The 21,966-nt window shown below is 44.2% G+C and overlaps 1 protein-coding gene across 1 annotated transcript in view; it reads left to right on the top strand.

Annotated features, from left to right (window-relative positions):
- Positions 1-21,966, top strand: part of CSK (C-terminal Src kinase) — a 158,588-nt gene that overhangs the window by 65,860 nt on the left and 70,762 nt on the right. The gene's annotated exons all lie outside the window — the stretch shown is intronic.

Consider the following 21,966-nt stretch of genomic DNA (forward strand, 5'->3'; position numbering starts at 1 on the left):
GGCGAAGCTCCTCTCCCTACGGGCGTCCAGCGGTGAAGAAGCCGACCTCGCCAGGTCGGCTTCCGTGCGCTCCACGGTGGGGGGTCACGTGGTGTAGACGTCATCGGGTCGCTACTGCGCAGGCGCAGAACGCCACGTACATCACGTGACCCCCGCCGTGGAACGCACATGACGCCGACCCGGCGAGGTTGGCTTCTTCAGCACTGGACGCCCGGAGGGAGAGGAGCTTCACCGAGGGCACCGATCGACTGCCAGGAGCTGGAAGAAGCCCCAGGTGAGTGCAGTTTTTTTTTTTTTTTTTTTTTTTTTTTAGATGCGCGGATATTCCCTTTAAATGAGCAGGTCTTCAGACTGCATTATAGCCTGTCTCTGATTTTGTGTGTATATAATCCCCTTGTGAAGATGGCTGAGATTTTTTTCTGTGTACCTTACCTGCCAAGGCAGTTGTACCTCACAGAGGAACCCTGATGAAGAAGAGGGATGCAACCTGCAGTCTGAATAGTCAGTGATGAATCGTATTTTGGTGGTGGGGAAAATGTTTGGCTTTAAGAGTTGGCAAATATGCACAAGTAAGTAGCCTTGTGTAGGGAGACAGAAATGCAAAGACCCTTAGAAGCTGTCCTTCTACCTGGACAAATAACCCTACGATTTAAAAAACTGGATGCCTGTTATGGGTGTGGACCAAGAATGCAAAGCGAGAAAAGAATGGTAAACAGCTTATCTATCTAAAACAGAAAAGTTATGGGTATGTGAGAGAGACAGTTGCTTTGAGTTCATTAATCACGTTCCATTTAGTCAATTTTGTCTTTTATAAAAGACACAGTTTCAACCAGTCTCTAATATACTAAACTATGAAAGTAGGCAAAAATGGTTTTGATATTTTAGTATTTTTATAGCGCCGACCTCTTCCGTGGCGCTGTACAGTGTATATTGTCTTGTCACTTAACTGTACCTCAGAGGGGTTCACAATCTAGTCCCTACAATAGCAGCACTGTGGCGCAGTGGTTGGTGCTCTCGCTTTGCAACGCTGGGTCCCCGGTTTAAATCCCAGCCAGGTCAACATCTGCAAGGAGTTTGTATGTTATCCCCGTGTCTGCGTGGGTTTCCTCTGAGTACTCCAGTTTCCTCCCATATCCCAAAAAACATAGATAAGTTAATTGGCTTCCACTAAATTGGCCCTAGACTACAATATATACACTACACAATACATACATAGACATAGGACTATGGTAGGGATTAGATTGTGAGCTCCTCAGAGGGACAGTTAAGTGACGAGTATATACTCTGTACAGCTCTGCGGAAGATGTCGGCGCTATATAAAGACTAAATAGTAATCATAATAGTCCTAGGTCTATGCTTGTATCATAGTCTAATGCTGGGAATACACGGTACGTTTATTCCCGCTGAATTGAGCCACTGATGGTGGCCGCTGATAAAATCAGACGTGCCCGATCACCCGCCGGATCGATTCCCCGCTTGATACCGCAGGCAGGACAATAGAAGAAAACGAGCAGAAGATAAGCACCCACGGGGACGAGCGGGAATTGATCCAGGCTCCCGCGGGGACGAGCGGGGACGTGCCGGAATCGAGCCAGCGGCTCGATTTAGCTGGAATAAACTTACCATGTATGCCCAGCATTAGACCAATTTATGAGGAAGCCAATCAACTTATCTGTATGTTTGTGATGCGGGAGGAAACCGAAGTGCCAGAGGAATCTCGCGCAGACACGTGAAGGACGTACAAACTCCATGCATATAGTGTCCTGGCTGGGATTCAAATCAGGGACCCAGAATTGCAAGAGAGAGTGCTAATCTTTACGCTACGGTGCTGATACCGAACGTGATAGAGCATGGTTTATTATCCACTTTGTCCTCCTTGACGTATAAAAACGTCAAGGTAGACAGGCGCGCTCCCGCGGCCGATCGCGTGCGTGCACGCGCACTCCCGGCTGCGGATTCGGTAGCCCAGGAATCAATGTATCGGGCTATGGTCCCCGATCACTGATTCCTCTCCCCCGCTGAAAAAGCGACAGCTTCTCTCGGAAGCTACGCTTTTTCTGATACTATGTCCCTCTAAGCGTACATTGTACGCTGAGAGTGACGTCATGTAAACAAACTCGAGGTTGCCATCTTGTGGCCAAAGAGTAAAACTACATCTAAAAGTAAAAAAAAAATTACATTACACACATTTTTCCCTAAATAAAACACTATTTACTTCCCCCCTCCCAAAAATACCCACACAAAATGTTAATAAAAACAAAACAAAAACATTACAATTTTAAAAAAAACACACATAAATATTTACCTAAGGGTTTAAACTATTTAAATATCTATGTAAAGATGAAATATTTCTATATATTTTTTTTATAAGCTTGTAAATGGTGATGGATGCAAAACGGGAAAAATGCTCTATTTCCAAATAAAATATTGTCACCATACATTGTGATAGGGACATAATGTAAACGGTAAAATAACCGTGACAAATGGGCAATTACAATACGTGGGTTTTAATTATGGAGGCATGTATTATTTTAAAACTATAATGGCTGAAAACTGAGAAATAATGAATTGTTTCCAGTTTTTTCTTATTCTTACTGTCAAAATGCATTTACAGTAAGGTAGCTTTTAGCAAAATGTACCCCCCAAAGAAAGCCTAATTGGTGACGGAAAAAACAAGATATAGATCAGTTAATTGTGATAAGTAGTGATAAAGTTATAGGCGAATGAATGGGAGGTGAACATTACTCAGATGCATAACGTGAAAACGACTGAGAGCTTACGGTAAGTGGTTATGAAATGTAAAAAGTGGTCACTGATGTGTTTAAGGGAGTTTCTTTTCCCTACTTTCCCAAACTCCCCACTCCCCAATTCTCCTTGCTACCATATGTGGGGTGCTTTTGTGTGCCATTTACTTGCTTGTTATTAAGTATGATACTGTTGAATCACTAATACACATCAATAACGGAAGTGGTTCTTATTTAAAACAAGTCTTGGTTAGAGCTGTGGGGTAAATTTATAAGTTCTGTTGCAAAGCCTGGAGTACAAAGTGTTTGACTTGTAAGATTTGTAATAACAGTGCGGCTTGAACATTATCTCCCCATCGCCAGCTTAAGGTCAGGCCACTTCTTGCAAGTGACAAATGTTTGAACAACTGTGTTGGTGAGCTGTCATGTTTAAGGGGGTGCAGGAGTTTCAGGTCACAAAATAAAAAAAATCTACTTTCAAATGTTTTTTTGAAGCTGTTTACTCTTACTAGGCAAGCAGCTGATGCTGTTGAAAGTTTGTTTGCTAGATTCCTCCCAGTGTTTGTTGCCTCAGTTTTCAGCTCCATTCAAATATTTATTGTCTAACTGTTAATTTCCCAGTATGGTATCTGACTGTAAGGCAATTAAGATTAATTAAATGGATACTTGTTGATACTGTGGAATAAAAGATGCTATGGCAGTCATAAATTGGCCATACACTGGTTGATATGGCCAACAGATAGATCCCTCTCCAATCATCTGATCAGAGGGGTCTACCTACTTGAATCCCTCCACACACTGCACACAGATTTTCAATCGGTTTCAGCATTAAATCTTTCAAAATCTGTGTGCACCTGGCGGGTCTCTTAGTCCCTTCCTTGGCCATGCGGTTTAGCTCACCTGTATGCTCCGCAGTCTTGGTCTCTTCCCATCGGCTGCTATTGCTTCTCTCCCAAGTCCCAGGCCCCTTTGTGGCGTGAGGACGGACAGGGGCACCGTGACCAATAACTTACGTGACCAATAGAGGCCTCTAGTGTTTGTTACTGTATGCCACACAGGTGCCTGAGACACTGAAGTGAAGAGAGGAAGCAGCCAGCTTGGAGAGAAGACCCAAACTGTGCCATTGACAAGTGAGAAGCTCTGCGGCTGCGTCGATCGGGTCAACATTGAAGGCCGGTATCGATAGACTACCGATTGCGCAACATTGCTGAAAACCAATCGTTTGGGAGTTGTTTGATTCATCAGTATAGCAGATTCAATCAAATGATCGAATCGGCTGGAGATCCATAAAAAACAATTGACTAGTGTATGGCCTGCTATACACTAAATGATGAGTATCTACTTGATATCGATCGCTTGCTACTTTAAACTACGCAATATTAGATCTGCAGGTGAAACCCCAAAAATTTGAATATTGAGCAAAAGTCCATTTATTTCAGTAATTCAACTTGAACAGACTCCGAGAACAGTCTTGGCACTGACTGTTCTCAGAGAAGCTCACAATCTAATCCTACTATAGCCATAGTCTAAGATCCTACCATATTATTATATATTATAGCATTTCATGTGTGGGAGGTAATTTTTGTCTACATTTCATGTGTCGAAGGTAATATTTGCTGTATTTATTATTTGATAAATTTGATTTGATAAAGCTACATTTGATATTTTGGGATAATTGCAGCATTTGGCATTTTGGGGGCTCATGATTACTAAAAGGTATGCTAATACATGAATTAAAAAAAACCTGACAACAAAATTGATATATTGCATTGGCCAAATTATTAGGTACCATATTATTTGGACCATAAGACGCACCTAGGTTTAGAAGACAAGTCAGGGAAAAAATATATACTAAACCTGGTGCTTCCACGGTGCAGGGCAATCTTGTGGACCTTTTTTCATCAAGCGGTCACCATCTAAACTACAGTGCCCAGCTACATTAACCTTTGCTGCCCCCATCATCTACACTAATCACAGCTACAGTAATCCCTAAACACTTCATAGCTAATCCCTGCATACACTAAACACTACATGCCTGCATACACTAAACACTACATATGCTACGCCTGCATACACTCAACAACTACGAGTTTAGGCCTTTATCAGTGAAGAGAAACTTTATGCATACCTCTTCATGTCCTCTTTCTGCTCCTCCATCTGCAATACTTCTGGCCATCAGAGAGACATCGGGCAGCATGCCCCTAAATGGTAAAGAGTGCCCAGCGGTCAGTGAATGATTGTCATATGCCCGCCAAAGAGGGGAGGAAAATGATGCCCCCAATTGTAATAGATTGGATTGTTAAACATTGATGTATTATATAAGGGACAATCAAAAAATGAAGATAACATACCATTTAGTACATGAATATAAGTTTTTGCATTTCTCTCCATAGTCCCCTGCAGATCATTGCACTTAATTCATAATTATTAATGATTCGTCATCTTCTGTGGCGCTATACAGAATAAGAAATCCTCACGGGTATATAAAAATTTAGGCATTGGTATACATAATACAGATGTTGGTGCATAATGCAGAAGTTGTTGACAATACAGTTGTTATGACAAATGTATAGTGAATAACAAAATGTACAAACACTTAAGTCACAAAAGGGAGATGACTCTTGCAACCTTGCAATCTAAACCAAGTGGTAGGGCAGTACATAAGATTTTTATCCAGAAGTGGTTTTTTTTTAGTTTTTTTTTTTTTTGGGGGGGGGGGGGGGGGGGTTTGTTTTTTAGATTTCATTCATAAGAAATTTGAACAGGTTCCTCTCACTTTTACTGTATATTCTGGCGTATAAGACCAATTTTTTAACCCTTGAAAATCATCTGAACATTCAGGGGTCGTCTGATATGCCAGGTGTAATTGATGCCGGGTGATGCACCCTATCCGGTTACCGACTCTCAGATCTTGCTGCTGAGGACTGAAGTGAAGCTGTGCAGGCGCACATGTGCGAGATCTGAGAGGCAGAGAAGGATGTAAATAAGATACAAGGGCGGGCCAGAAAGGTAAAGAGGCGTGTTTCATGGGCACAGTGTGATCTTTTCTTCTATATCGCTCTGATAAACAGGGAGACATGGAGAGTTGACCAATCCACTTAGGGAGAGTTGACCAATCCAATCAGTCAATCGCCTATATTCTGTTATACACTGGGTACCACACACAGTACAGCACCAGTATCTGTTCATATACATAGCACCAGTATCTGATGTTTTTTTTTTTTTTTATTTGATGTGCGTTGGAAGAGGGGTAGTCTTATACGGTGAGTATATCCCAAACTCTATATTTTAACTGTAAAATTTGGGGGGTTGTCTTATACGCCCAGTCGTCTTAAGCTACATACACACGAGGCACGGATGTCTGCAGTTGCATGAAGACAAGCAACAGTTGAAAGTCTCCAGAAACGACAGTTGTATACAAGCGACGATTGTATACACGCGGCAACAACCTGTCTGCAACATAGTGGAAACTGTTGCTCAGCAACTTCTGTGGCAGGTTCAATATACTGTCAGACTCACAAGAGTTGCTAGAGACTAGCATACACACGACCGCACCGACTTGAGACTAGCGACGATTCCTGCAACAGCTGTTGCCGGCGATTGGCCAAGTCAATCGCCTGACGACAGCTCTGATTAGCAACAGTTGCTTGCGCGCGCCTTGTACACACGGAGGACCTGTCGCCGCAACATGCGCGTGCCATGTGTTTCCAGCAACAGTTGTAGCCCGTGTGTATGGGCCATTATACGCCGGAGTATACGGTACTTTAAGAAACCTAACTACTGAGTGTTCCTGAACAATGCTGCAATCTAGCATAGGAGCACCCAAATTGGTTTGATCTTGGCTTCAAGTAGGCCAGGGGTGGAGTGCTGCACGGTGTGTGTTTGAACTACCCATAAGCCATTGCAAATGTGTTGTATTGTGATGTCTTCTATCCATTATGAATACCAAATATTTTTTAAATGGCTTTTTACCTTTTGACTTACCCTTGTATATTCTAATTCTTTTGTAGACTTTCACTTGTATTTAAGAAACTGATTTTGCAGGAACCAAGTTGCATTCATATTAAGAAGCCTGATATTAGAAGTACCGTACATCATGTTCATGTTCCTGGGAGATTGTTGTGAACTCAGAAGCAAGTGAACTGCTTCTGCTTAGACAGCTGTAGGAATGTAAAGAATGGGGAACATCCGCCCCTACTAACTGACCCTTTAAACAATTTTCAGAGCATGCTTGAGAAAAATAAGTAAAATATGTTTGACTTTTTGGAAGACTGTATTTTTTTTGTTCTATCTTTTGTGGCACATTATTAGCTGCTCTTATGATGGCATGTGTATGGTTGTTGCACGTTTCCAACTAATCTGAACTTACAGCAAGCTTTGTATACGCTATTTTGAGCTGATGCTTCCAGTGCCTGTTCCTTCCTGTTCTAATGCACACAGGCTGTGTCTCTATCTGGATACATCTTTCCCTGGCCTGGACCTTCATTTTCAAGCTCATTATCCTTACACAAATCTGTCTGTTCTGGCCCAACTGCACTTAGTTTTGTAAGTGAAATGCAATAAACAGCTGCCGCAGAAAACAGAATGTTAAAAAGTGCATATCTTAAATTACAAATCTTAGTTTAGTTACTTTTAATGCCTTAGAGAGAATGGTGTAATTTTAAGTAAATACACTTCGTTGGAAGTGCAGGAAACAGAAATGGCTATACATAGAATCAGTATTTGGTGTTACTTCATCCTGCATAATTTTCTTTAGTACCTTTGCATTTAGTATCTGAAAGTACTGTCATGGGTGGGCTGTTCCAAGCATCCTGGAGGACTTGTTAAAATTCTACTGGAGACATTGGATGTCTTGTTTGCAAATAACCATAACTGACTCAGTGGTGTTGAGATTAAGGCCTGTATATTGGTAGGTGAACAGAGGCGCCAGAAGGATAAAAGTACATAACATTTTTAAAAAATTGCTGGGAGGAAGTGGTGGACTCGCCTCCGTTAAAGCAGACACCAAGGACTGTAAATATATAGATATACACATTTATTGAAAATACCCCAAAGATGCAACGCGTTTCGCGGGCACAGCCCACTTAAGGCAATAAGCAGGGGCTGTGTCTGCGAAACTCGTTGCATCTTTGGGGTATTTTCAATAAATGTGTATATCTATATATTTACAGTCCTTGGTGTCTGCTTTAACGGAGGCGAGTCCACCACTTCCTCCCAGCAATTTTTTAAAAATGTTATGTACTTTTATCCTTCTGGCGCCTCTGTTCACCTACCAATATATTTGAGTCCACCCCAGGTGGAGGGGTGATCTACCCCCTTTCTTCCTATCTACAGAGAGCGACTTTTTAATCCTGAGTGAGGACAGGTCTAATCTCCTCACCTGCCTAATGAGTGGTTACCTAAGTGTTTGGGAGTATTAACATCTCACTGTTTCATTTATCCAATCAATTTTGACATACTACACCATATTGGGCTCTCGATTTCTCTTCAACTTTAGATTAAGGCCTGGGACTTTTTGCTGTTTGCGCTGCAGGTACATCTTTATGGTTTTTGCTCTGGTTGGAGTTGTTACCATGAAGCAGAACAGATGTGTCATGTCTCAGATGGAAACTGGTGTTCTCTGCTCCTGGATGCTATAGTGTAGTTTTAGTCCCATGTTTTAGTTCTGAGTAGGTTTAGTTTCCTGGAGCTGTTATATGGATGGCAGAATCTGAGGGTTTTCATACTGTGACACACAGGCCTGGTAAACCAGTGGCCAAGAAGTTCTAGTAATGGCAATGGAATATCACTTCCATTATTTACTTTCTGTTCAGATATATGATTGAATGTTGTTGTGTGAAAGTGTAAAGTTAAAAAATTAAAACTGCACATCATGGCAAAGATCGTACACAGGGAATCTGTTGTTAAAGATGACTAACTTGTTTCTGTCCTGCTGGCTAGTTATGCAAGTATACGGTGAGGGGAGAAAAAGGTTTAACCACCTTACGACCACCTAACGCCAATCGGTCGGCCGCAAGGTGGCTCCCCCAGGACCGCCTAATGCCGAAAGGTGCCAAGTCCTGGGAGAGGAGATTGAAGGGATTGAGCGCGCATCCCCGCTGAGGGCCAGAGCAGAGCTTTATGATCAGCCTGACAAGATCGCGGCTTGCAGGCTAACGGTAAACAAATATTAAAAAGGTCTGTGTACATCTGTGTAGCGCTGCGATCTAGCGCAGCGATGTACAGGGGACACTTAGCTGTCCCTCCGAGCAACTTACTCTGAAATCCCTCTTAGGCGGATGCCTTCAGGTCTGCTTTAAAAAAAAAACATTACTTTCCTCCTGTCTTGTGCAAGAGTTCAGGTCCACATTAAAGTGAACCAGAGGTGAGAGTGATATGGAGGCTGCCATATTTAAACAATACTAGTTGCCTGGCAGTCATGCTGATCTATTTGGCTGCAGTAGTGAACTGAATTACACCAGAAATAATCATGCAGCTAATCTGGTCAGTTCTGACAATATTATCAGAAACCCCCGACCTGCTGCATGCTTGTTCAGGATCTATGGTTGAAAGTATAATGCTGGGCATAGACGGTGAGTTTTATGCGCCGGATCGAGCCAGCGGCTCGATGCCAGCGCATCACCGCTAGTCTACGCGGATCGATTCCCCGTGGGCATCCCTTATCAGCCGCTCGATTCCCCGCTATTGTCCGCCCCGGGGGATCGAGCGGGGAATCTATCTGGCGGGTCATCGGACCTGTCGGATATTATCAATCGAGCCATCAGCGGCTCGATTAAGAAGAAACTCACCATCTATGCCCAGCATTAGAGGCAGAGGACTAGCAGGGCAGCCAGGCAACTGGTATTGCTTAAAAGGAAATAAATATGGCAGCCTCCATATGATTCTCACCTCGGGTTCCCTTTAAGTGCCGATCCTTAATGTGTTTGTTCTCACAAAAGCAGCAAATCTAGTACTTATGTGTACAGAAAAAAATGCCAATGTAAAATGGACCCTCAATTTCTCTTAATTTATTTGATATCTGTGGAGTTTCTGTAACAGTTATCATTCATGTGCATACAGTCTATTAAAAACCTCAAAATGGTTTCTTTTTAAATGTATCCTGTAAGCTAGAATGTGCTGTCCGCTACTTTATTCTCTTCCTCTTTCGAACTTCTGTGCAATTCAAGTAATTACCTAAAATAGCAAACAGCTGGGACTCTTAAATATTCCTCTTTGGCCCTTTAATGACTTCTGAGCATGGGGGAGGGGTAATGATGATCTTCTTGCAGTGTTTCTCTGCAGCTGAGAAAGTGGTGTGTGGTTGTTGTCCTGCATATACTGCTCTCTGGGGAGAGCCCCTGCTCACTATCAGCCTTGCTTATGAATAACATTAGATGACGGATATTTATGCTAATCCGTGCCTCTATATGAAGCATCAGATGTTTCCTGCCAGCTGATAAGAGGGGCCCGAGTTGTAGGAGAATCAACAGAAGTAAAAATATCAGCTTGTAATTGCTGTGACCATTAGAAGTGACAGGTGTCCTGCAACCTCCTGACGCCTTCTCCCCCACCCATTTTCGGTTTTATGATGATGAAAGCTCAGGAATATTACAATGCTTTGTTCTTGGCTTTATTGCAGCCCATGTTTCATTGTTGCATTTTGTGTAGGGTGTGTATAGCAGTTTGTAAATCCGTGAGCTTTAATGTTAGATCTTTAAATCTACATTTAGTAAGGACCCATTTTTTATATGATAGCACATTTATGCTAGGTTCACACTTTTGTACGCCCGTATGCACAACGGTGCGTTAAAGCATATCCTGAGTAGATACGCTGTGCTCCGTCACAGCGTCTGGCGAGTGCACTCATACTACTCTCCCTTGTGTATTTGGCCCTCCGGCTTTGAGTTTGTCATTGCCGCCACCATTTGAGTCCTCTGCCCACTACTCACCTGTCTTCGGTCCCCATTTGGTAGTAACATGGGGAATTCTCATTGGTTCACCACTCGTGAACCAAGGAAGATCCTTACTAGTGCTATGGAGGATTCCCATTGGTCTTTTGCACTGCAGTGATAGCTCTGGTTTTGCGGGGACTCTAATACCAGCACATCACATAGCCTAGCAGCGCAGAGGATCCGAATGCCTGTTGAGAAGACAGGTGAGTTAATCCAAAACCAAGGGCGTTTTACTGTCCATTCCCATAAGTTTGCACAGGTTATGCGAGCATCTACAGCGGATGCAGGCTCTGGAAAATGTGTGGCGGTCGGGATTGTGCATTCCGCTCCTGCTCTGGGCAACTCCATTACAATTTGCAAGTGTAAAAGGTGTAAACTATGTTTAAAATAGGATCCATTTCCTCATATATGCTTCCGTCCGCTGTGTCAGAACGATTTTTGTCAAGTGTGAGCGGGGCCTTGGACAACAGATTTTTTTTCTGCATTGTGTGTACCCAGGGCTGTGGAGTCGGTACAAAAATCTTCCGACTCCAACTCCGACTCCTACTCCTCAATTTATGAAACCACGACTCTGACTCCGACTCCGGGTAACCAAAATGGCCCAGACTCCGACTCCTCGACTCCGACTCCTTAGTCTAATATTTAACAGGGCTGTGGATTTTGTACAAAAATCACCCGACTCCGACTCCTCAGTTTATGAAACTCCGACTCCGGGTGCCCAAAATTGCCCCGACTCCTCGACTCCAACTCCGACTCCACAGCCCTGTGTGTACCCACCCTTAGGTATGTTTCTGTAGCACTACATGCTTGTAGAAATCATTTGAAAGTCACATTTACCTGGCGTTCTGATAAGCTCTGGTATTTACGGTCTATCCTTTGGGTGAAAACTGGTCTTTGTTTCAAAATTTCAATTTAATCAACACGACACTCTTAAACTTATTGAAATGTATTGGATAAGTGAAACAGCAGGTACGTTTATGACTGACTCTACATTATGTTTTTAGTCAAACGTAGAGCTTTTTTTCATCAACCCTTTATTTAATTTATTTAAGTATTTATATAGCGCCGATATATTACGCAGCACCGTACAGAGTATATTGTCTTGTCACTGTCCCTCAGGGGCTCACAATCTAGTCCCTACTATAGTCCTATGTCTATGTGTATCGTGTAGTGCATGTATCATAGTCTAGGGTCAGTTTAGGGCAGGGGTATCAAACTCAATTCACCTGTGGGGCCGCAGGAGGCAAAGTCAGGATGAGGCTGGGCCGCATAAGGAATTTCACAATCGCTGCGCATCGCCGCCTCTGCCCGCCCCTCTCACTCTTCCTTCACAGAGAGGGGCGGGGAGAGGCGGCGATCCGTGCGGTGATTGACGTCAGGAGGGGCAGAGCTGAAGCTGAAAGCTCTACCCCTTCCAGGAAATGCCGGCGGATTGCCCACCGGGAGATTTGGGGGCTCTGCAGCCCTCGTTTAGTGGCGGGGATGCGGCGGATTACTTGGGAGCACTGAAGCGAACTATAAGGAAGCTTTTGCCGGCGAGGGCCACAAAATATTGTATCGAGGGCCGCAAATGGCTCGCGGGCCGCGAGTTTGAGAACCCTGGTTTAGGGGGAAGCCAATTAACTTATCTGAATGTTTTTGGAATGTGGGAGGAAACCGGAGTGCCGGGTGGAAACCCACGCAGACACGAGGGAGAACATACAAACTCCTTGCAGGTGTTGACCTGGCTGGGATTCGAACTGGGGACCCAGCGCTGCAAGACGAGAGCGCTAACCACTACGCCACTGTGCTGCCCCTTTGTTGTGTTGTCAGGGATGCAATGAGGCAGAATGAGATATTTGGCAGCATCAGATTGAAATTGAATTATATACACATTCTGCTTACATGCCTTTGCAGACTGCTCAATACACAATGGCCTCAATTCACTAAGGAAGGAAGAGATAAGATAACTCTTGCCTTATTAAGTTGTCTCTTGCCTTATTATCTCCAGCATGATCTTAGTGAATTGAGGCCAATGTATATGTTACGGCCAGAACCCGAAGTGTGGCCACTTCTAGTTCTGGCCAGCCACTTCGGGTTCTGGCCGGCCAATGTGCAAAGTGGCCGCAGCGCAGCGGCCAATGTTAGAAATGGAAAGTTTACATTTATTTTACAGCCGTCTCGCTGCGGCCAAATGTATTAAAAGTTGCTTAATTTAATTAAATATAGCCGGCGGCAATGTGATAGATGAAGCCGCCGGCTTTCGCACTGCCTCCTCCTCCTCTCCTCCTCCCCCCCCGCCTCTCTCCTCTCCCCTGCCTCCTATACGACATACGGAGCAGCCGGGCGGGGACACGCGTGTCCCCGAGAGTCGTTCGTCGCGGCAGGGGAATCCTGCCGTTCCTGCAGAGCGGGCGCTGGCAGAAGCAATGTCTGCAGCCTCCCCGCTCTGCTTCCCCTGCCGCGACGAACGACTCTCCCGGCGGCTCCGTATTGTATGGAAGGCGGGGACAAGGAGAGAGGCGGGGGGGGGGGGGAGAGAATCGGGGGGGAGGCAGTGCGAAAGCCGGCGGCTTCATCTATCACATCGCCGCCGGCTATATTTAATTAAATTTAAGCAACTTTTAATACATTTGGCCGCAGCGAGACGGCCGTAAAATAAGTGTAGCTTTGCATTTCTAACATTGGCCGCTGCGCTGCGGCCACTTCGCAAATTGGCCGGCCAGAACCCGAAGTGGCCGGCCAGAACTAGAAGTGGCCACACTTCGGGTTCTGGCCGTAACATATATAAGATCTGTGTGTGCAAATAAATAAATAGATTGCTAGTTTTGGCATTCAGATAGGCCTGCCAGACATTACTGAAACCCTACTAATTGTATGATTCTTTCTTGACCCAATTATTTTGTGGTTAGCTCAAAAATGTGAGAACCTAATAAAATGTGTCTTGACTAGTAAAGTGCAATGTGATGTGCTGGCACTGTATAGATTTGTTATACGGGTAGGTTCCTAAGTGGTAAAACATGTCGTCCTTCAGAAACATGAGCAGAAGCAGATAGAAAATGACTTGACAAGGTTTATCTAGGCTTATTTGTCTTACCCATAATATCAAATCAATTATTTTTAAACAGGTTTGACTTTAGTAAATCCTAATAGGCACCTGTACTTTGCACTCAGTGCTTTACCTTTTTTTGTATTATCAAATCAGGCTGTTTGTATGTGATTGAGCTTCTGCTCATTGCAAAATGGTAGTTATCTATGTCTGGCTGCACAATATCCATAACAGAGTTTCATTATCTTTTACATGCTGCTGATACCTCTGCCCAGTATGTGTCACCATTTATATATTTGTAGCTGACGAGTTTGATCATTTATATACTCCATACTTACATGCTTTATAGTCCTTTATAACTGTTGATGGAGATTCACATTTCTGATCCTGCCAAAACCTCATGAAATATTTAGTGCCTTTTAAGCAATTGCTCTGCGTCCGTTCCGTGTGATTGAACACATGGGCACCTTTTGGAAATGCTTATGGCCACAAGCTTCATGGTAGTGTTTCTCCAATTTGGTTGATTAACTCTGCTGGTCAAAGGTCATTTGGTTGTGGCAGCTTGGAGGTTTACTAGTCATTTTATATGGCATGGTGGTGAAACGCAGCAGTAATGTCAAGCAGAATACAGAATATGGAGAGTGGGGAAACTGCTTGTTTGTCAAAAAAGGCTTTTGTTACAGATGTACATTAATGTATTTTTATACGCATTCTGCTTAGTTGCCTGTAAATCCAAGGCAGACTCTTCAATGCAGAAGTGAATCATAATGTATGCGAGTCTTGAGTGTGAAAAAAAATGAGCTCTACAGTATTTTGCGAGTTTTGGCATTCAGATAGGCCTGCCAGACATTACTAAAGCCCTCTTAACCCTATGTGAGTGCAACTGGTTCAGGTATTTCCATTAAGCCCATACACAAAACTGATTGCATGATTCTTTCAATTATGCTGTGATTAGCTCTAAAGAGCAGTAACCTCTTCTGCAGCGCTGTACAGAGTATATATTGTCTTGTCACTATCTGTCCCACAGGGGGGCTCACAATCTAATTCTTAACATACTCTGATGTGATGTTGCAGTACATTACTGTTAAGTATAGCACAGAATCTGAGAACCATCTTCATGTTTGTGGATGTCTGTAAACTTTCCACTGTGCAACACAAACCCACTTCCTTTCTAGTAGCTGATAATTTATAGTTGAAAGTCCTAAAAAAACAAAACAAAAAAAAAAAGCACCCTTACCTTTTCTGATAAGAACTTGCAGAAGCCACCTTTTCACCCTGTCTGACTAGAATAGAGCTTCTTATCCCTTTTCATCTATGCTTGTAGAGATGTAGTTGTAAAGGCACATACATTTTTCAAGGCACAATGTTAAAGGAGGTCACTGGCTTTAGTACTGCAGCAGCAGTCACGGTATAATCGTTCAAAACTACAACCTAAAGTGCTGGACATCCCTTTATGTATGTTGTTCTCCTACCACAATAGAGAGGATGTCAAGGACATGAAATGATAGTTGTTCCTTGTGTTCATTCAAGTAAGGCTGGGCAACAGTTCCTGTCTGTCAGTAGCTTTGTGGGCTAGTTCACACTACAAACGCGAATCGTGATTGCAAATGCGATTTTTCCATTGCGATTTGGGTTGTGATTCCCATTGAACAGAATGAGAATCGCAATCGCCCCAAAGTGCTTAATGCAAATTGCAAACCCTGCAGAGAGAATCATCCCTGATCGGCGACGATCAGCAATGCGCTGAAAGTGCTGAAGTGTGCACCAGCCCTAAAGCGGACCTCAACTCAGAGCTTCCTCTCTGCTCTAAAAGATACAGAACAGTTTAAAGGGAACCTGAGAAGGGGGATTAGGAATAAAATATACATACCTGGGGCTTCCTCCAGTCCCCTCTGGCCTGATCGCTCCAATGCTGCCCTCTTTTCTTTCTCTCTCTTTCTCTCTCTCTCTCTCTCTCTCTCTCTCCCTCTCTCTCCATTCTCCTGCAGTTGGCCCTGGAAAGTCCTCTGGTCCGAGGCCAACTGCAATTGTGCGGCCTGGACGTGCGTGTGCTCCGCCACATTCACGTTGCCTGAAGCATCGCAGGTGTGGAACGCAATGGGAGCGAGACAAGGGAGTGCACCTGGCGGGACTGCGCATGCACCAACTGGCCCCGACTGACAGCCAACAGAGAGGAAGAGGAGGACGCTGTGGGAGCGATCAGGCCAGAGGGGGCTAGAGGAAACCCCAGATATGCATATTTTATTCCTAATCCCCAATCTCTGATATACTGTAATAAACTTTAAAGAAAAACGTTTTTTTGTTACAGCTGAATACAAAGCCTGCAATAAATCTGCAGTGTGTCTACTTCCTGCATTCATGGAAGCAGACGTATTGTTAATATCCTGTGTTTACATATTAGCTGTGGCCATCCCTGAGTGGGCTTGCACCACCAACCTTTCGGTTAACAGCCGAACGCGCAAACCGATTGCGCCGCAGAGACTGTAGTCTCTGGGGCGCAATCGGTTAGCGCGTTCGGCTGTTAACCGAAAGGTTGGTGGTGCAAGCCCACCCAGGGACAGCCTTACATATTAGCTGTGTCTGCTGTGTTAAAGGAAATTTGTGAGCTGACACAGCTGAGAGAACAAATTACGATCGTGACTAGTCACAGATGAGGGGAATTAGACAGGCTAAACTCTCTAAATACATACAAGGTACATTTCCTTATGCTTTCCTTCTGTCCTGTGCAAGAGTTCAGGTCCACCTTAGGCTACTAGTTTATATATTTTTAAATGTGTCAGTTTCTTATAAAGTTTAAGAAAGTAATTTTTTTTTGGGTTGGGCTTACAGCAGGGATTACACCTTTCTAATTTTCAATTCTAGGATTGCAGTTTCCTTTAGAGACCTGTTAAGATTGCTCTGTGACCAAGTGTAGGAAACCATTTTTTCAAGGCTATAGAACAGGGGTGCCCACACTTTTTCGGCTCGCGAGCTACTTTAAAATTTTAAAATTCGCCGAGGCCAGGAGATCTACCAATGTTTCAAATGCACCCCCCCCCCCCCCGGAAATGTAGTTAGGTATAGGTCCCTTCAGTATAGGTTAGCCGGGTGTAGGTCCCTTCAGTATAGATTAGCCGGGTATATGTGCCTTCAGTATAGATTAGCCGGGTATATTTGCCTTCAGTATAGGTTAGCTGGGTATAGGTCCCTTCAGTATAGGTTAGCCGGGTATAGGTCCCTTCAGTATAGGTTAGCTGGGTATAGGTCCCTTCAGTATAGGTTAGCCGGGTATAGGTCCCTTCAGTATAGGTTAGCCGGGTATAGGTCCCTTCAGTATAGGTTAGCCGGGTATAGGTCCCTTCAGTATAGGTTAGCTGGGTATAGGTCCCTTCAGTATAGGTTAGCTGGGTATAGGTCCCTTCAGTATAGGTTAGCTGGGTATAGGTCCCTTCAGTATAGGTTAGCCGGGTATAGGTCCCTTCAGTATAGGATAGCCGGGTATAGGTCCCTTCAGTATAGATTAGCCGGGTATATGTGCCTTCAGTATAGATTAGCCGGGTATATGTGCCTTCAGTATAGATTAGCCGGGTATATGTGCCTTCAGTATAGGTTAGCTGGGTATAGGTCCCTTCAGTATAGGTTAGCCGGGTATAGGTCCCTTCAGTATAGGTTAGCTGGGTATAGGTCCCTTCAGTATAGGTTAGCCGGGTATAGGTCCCTTCAGTATAGATTAGCCGGGTATATGTGCCTTCAGTATAGATTAGCCGGTTATATGTGCCTTCAGTATAGGTTAGCTGGGTATAGGTCCCTTCAGTATAGGTTAGCCGGGTATAGGTCCCTTCAGTATAGGTTAGCCGGGTATAGGTCCCTTCAGTATAGGTTAGCCGGGTATAGGTCCCTTCAGTATAGGTTAGCCGGGTATAGGTCCCTTCAGTATAGGTTAGCTGGGTATAGGTCCCTTCAGTATAGGTTAGCTGGGTATAGGTCCCTTCAGTATAGGTTAGCTGGGTATAGGTCCCTTCAGTATAGGTTAGCCGGGTATAGGTCCCTTCAGTATAGGATAGCCGGGTATAGGTCCCTTCAGTATAGATTAGCCGGGTATATGTGCCTTCAGTATAGATTAGCCGGGTATATGTGCCTTCAGTATAGATTAGCCGGGTATATGTGCCTTCAGTATAGGTTAGCTGGGTATAGGTCCCTTCAGTATAGGTTAGCCGGGTATAGGTCCCTTCAGTATAGGTTAGCTGGGTATAGGTCCCTTCAGTATAGGTTAGCCGGGTATAGGTCCCTTCAGTATAGATTAGCCGGGTATATGTGCCTTCAGTATAGATTAGCCGGTTATATGTGCCTTCAGTATAGGTTAGCTGGGTATAGGTCCCTTCAGTATAGGTTAGCCGGGTATAGGTCCCTTCAGTATAGATTAGCTGGGTATAGGTCCCTTCAGTATAGGTTAGCCGGGTATAGGTCCCTTCAGTATAGGTTAGCCGGGTATAGGTCCCTTCAGTATAGGTTAGCCGGGTATAGGTCCCTTCAGTATAGGTTAGCCGGGTATAGGTCCCTTCAGTATAGGTTAGCTGGGTATAGGTCCCTTCAGTATAGGTTAGCTGGGTATAGGTCCCTTCAGTATAGGTTAGCCGGGTATAGGTCCCTTCAGTATAGGATAGCCGGGTATAGGTCCCTTCAGTATAGGTTAGCCGGGTATAGGTCCCTTCAGTATAGGATAGCCGGGTATAGGGCCCTTCAGTATAGGCTACCTGGGTATAGGTCCCTTCAGTATAGGTTAGCTGGGTATAGGTCCCTTCAGTATGTTAGCCGGGTATAGGTCCCTTCAGTATAGGTTACCTGGGTATAGGGCCGGTGTCTTCCCGCGGTGGCGTCCAGATCTTCAGGCCTGGCTCCGGTGGGCAGCGTGAGTGGAGTCGGAACTCGGAAGTTTTCCGCCTCTCCTCCCCTGATTGGCTGCGCGCCGTGCCTCTCCTTTCCTGATTGGCTGCGCGCCTCTCCTCCCCTGATTGGCCAGGCTCTCTCCTCCCCTCCCCTGATTGGCCAGGCTCTCTCCTCCCCTCCCCGATTGGCCAGGCTCTCTCCTCCTCTCCGCTGATTGGCCAGGCTCTCTCCTCCAGCGGCCAGCAGCAGAAACTGTGTTATACAGCTGCTGGCTGCTAAATTCAATGGGATGCGGCCAAGAGGCCGCGATCTACCGATCAGGCGGTCGCGATCTACCGGTAGATCGCGATCGACCTATTGGGCACCCCTGCTATAGAAGCATTGAATATTACTAATATGGTATGACTGCACATTACCAACCTCTCATGTTATTGCTAACAGCCAGGTTTTCTGAATTCCTCCTATTTCAATGAATTTGTATGTTACAATGCAGGCGAGGCTCCAGAAATATTACTGTGGTACTTGTTTAACCAGTTGAGTAGCTGCTTTATGCAGTCTCTAAGGCTCCACAGAGTTAAGGAATGTAGTGCTTTGCTATTAATAATAGCAGCCACACTATACAGTGGCAGACAACAAAAAGTGGGCCATTGTGCAAGACTTCTATATAATATCTAATATATAACCGATTTGCATCTTTCTATAAGCAGGTGCAATGGTTACATATAATAAATTCAAGCGATGCTGATGAATACAGCTTATCAGGAGGACAATGTTAAATCATAATGATTATGGTCAGCAATGCAAATATGTTACAGGATAACTGAAGCTAGAGGGATATGGAGGCTGCTATGTTTATTTCCTTTTAAGCAATACCAGTTGCCTGCGGATCCTCTGCCTCTAATATTTTTAGCCATAGACCCTGAACAAGCTTGCAGCAGATCAGGTGTTTCTGACAATATTTTTATTAGGTGCATGCTTGTTTCTGGTGGTATTCAGACACTACTGCAGCCAAATAGGTCAGCAGGGCTGCTAGGCAACTGGTATTGTTTAAAAGGAAATAAATATGGCAGCCTCCATAATCCCCTTCACTTCAGGTGTCCTTTGAACTAGCCATACAGGGGTCAGTTATGGCCTGATTTGCCACGTCAATCAATCTTTATCAGACTGGATTTGAATCAAATGTTGATCACTTCCTACCATATACAGCAGAATCAGACAGTTTTGATAGATTTCAGCAGAAATCTGTCAAGCATCTAACTGAAAGCATTGTAGTCCTTGAAGTTATGTGACGCTATGGGTCCTCCACTCCTACCCTGCCTCCATCGCATGAAGATTTCCCAACATGTCCCATCAGACTTTGAAAGTCATTTAAATGGATATATTGGAGCAAAGGTTACTATGCCTAAAGTGGTTGAATTCACCACAAATTGATCAGAAAAATTGAAACCTATGGGCAGATGAAATCGGACACCAGACATTGTTGACTCGCAACCCATACTGTCTCTGTTTACTAGCACTTGTTCTCAAATTGAAGATTTTTTAATCTAAGGTGTTTTTTTGTTTTTAAAGTTGTTTTTAGTAAACAAGTCTTATCAAACAAAGTGGTCATACACATCACAGGAGAAATACATTAGGGGCTTTCCAGTATGCAAACCATGATACCCTAGCTGTTACCAGCATGCTTCTCTATTGCTGCTGTGTCTACTGTGTCACATGTGAAATTCAACCATAGCATGGACAGATTTTTTTTTTTTAATTTCTTTTTTCGCACTCTTCATTCTGATGAATCATATTGTCTGCTGTTAACGTTATACAGAGGCAACAGAGGTTATCTGTGTTCAGTGCTGTCATTTGAGTGAGAGTGACTGGTCCCTGCACCTTCTTCCATTCGTCATTAAACTGTCATGGTGTCACCTAGCATATACTTTTTTTTACCACAGCTTGCTTAAAGGGCAGTTGAAGTGAGAGGTATGTGGAAGCTGGCATATTTATTTCCTTTTAAGCAATACCAGTTACCTGGCTATCTTGTTGATCCTTTGCCTCTACTACTTTTAGCCATAGCCCCTGAGCAAGCATGCATCAGATCAGGTGTTTCTGACATTGTCAAATCTGACAAGATTAGCTGCATACTTGTTTCAGGTGTGATTCTGACACTACTGCAGCCAAATAGATCAACAGGGATGGATGCCAGGCAACTGATATTGCTCGAAATGAAATACATATGGCAGCCTCCATATTACGTACCTCTAACTTCAGTTGTCCTTTAAATTGTGTGATGATAAAGTGAGAATTGGCTAGGGCCTTTGTCATTTTGTTACTGCTTTCTGTGTCCACAATGAGGAGAGTTTTGCGTGGCTTCCTGTACTGATTTTTATTCCTCGGAACAGTAGTGAAGGATGTGCAATAAAAACCTGGATTTTCAAACTTTCCACCTCTGAAGTAAAACTACATCTTTTACTTACAACCAACTCTCAGCAGTATAGGAAGTGAGGAAACCCTTGTGATCTTTAATAGGAAACAGACCATGAGAAAAGCCTGACCAACTTTTCATTACACTTTGCTGCGTGAAAGAGTTTAGCAATCACATGACCACTTAGCCTCTCTTACTTTTAAAGTTGGCTTTTTTTTTTGTTGTTATCCCTACTGAGCTCAGGGTAAACATATAGTTACATAGTTATTTAGGTTGAAAAAAGACATTCGTTCATCGAGTTCAACCAGAAAATAATACAACACCAGCCTGCTCCCTCACAAATCCCTGTCGATCCAGAGGAAGGCGAAAAATCCTTACAAGGCATGGTCCAATTAGCCCCAAAAGAAAAATGTAATCCTTCCCGACTCCAGATGGCAATCAGATAAAATCCCTGGATCAACACCACTGGGCATTACCTAGTAATTATAGCCATGGATGTCTTTCAACGCAAGGAAAGCATCTAAGCCCCCTTTTAAATACAGATACAGAATTTCATTTCACCTCCAATGTAATTTGTTTTTTGTATTATATAAATGTGGTCTCAGAACTGCTTGTCATCAGCATTTTGTCGAAGTTGGAAACACCATTTTTTTTCAAGGCTGCTACGTGTTTTAAAGCAGGGGTCCCCAACCTGTGGTCCGCGGCCCACTGGTGGTCCGCAGGACGCTTTCAGTTGGGCCGCGGGACTGTCCTCTTGCCCCCGCCCCACCCGTCCCCCTCCGCGGCCGCCGCTGTTACCTTTGACGACGGCCGCTTGGTCTCTTATATTTCTCCTCTCTCTCTCTCGTCGGAGTGTTATTCACAGCAGCGCGCCCCGCAGCTGCTGTGATAGAGAGGGAGGAAGCTGGAGACAGAGTGGCATCCTGTAACGGCGCGCCGTTACTATGGGAACTGCTCTCTCTTTCCTGCTTCCTCCCTCTCTATCAC

The sequence above is a fragment of the Hyperolius riggenbachi genome, chromosome 3, assembly GCF_040937935.1.
Source record: "Hyperolius riggenbachi isolate aHypRig1 chromosome 3, aHypRig1.pri, whole genome shotgun sequence".
Classification (NCBI taxonomy): domain Eukaryota; kingdom Metazoa; phylum Chordata; class Amphibia; order Anura; family Hyperoliidae; genus Hyperolius; species Hyperolius riggenbachi.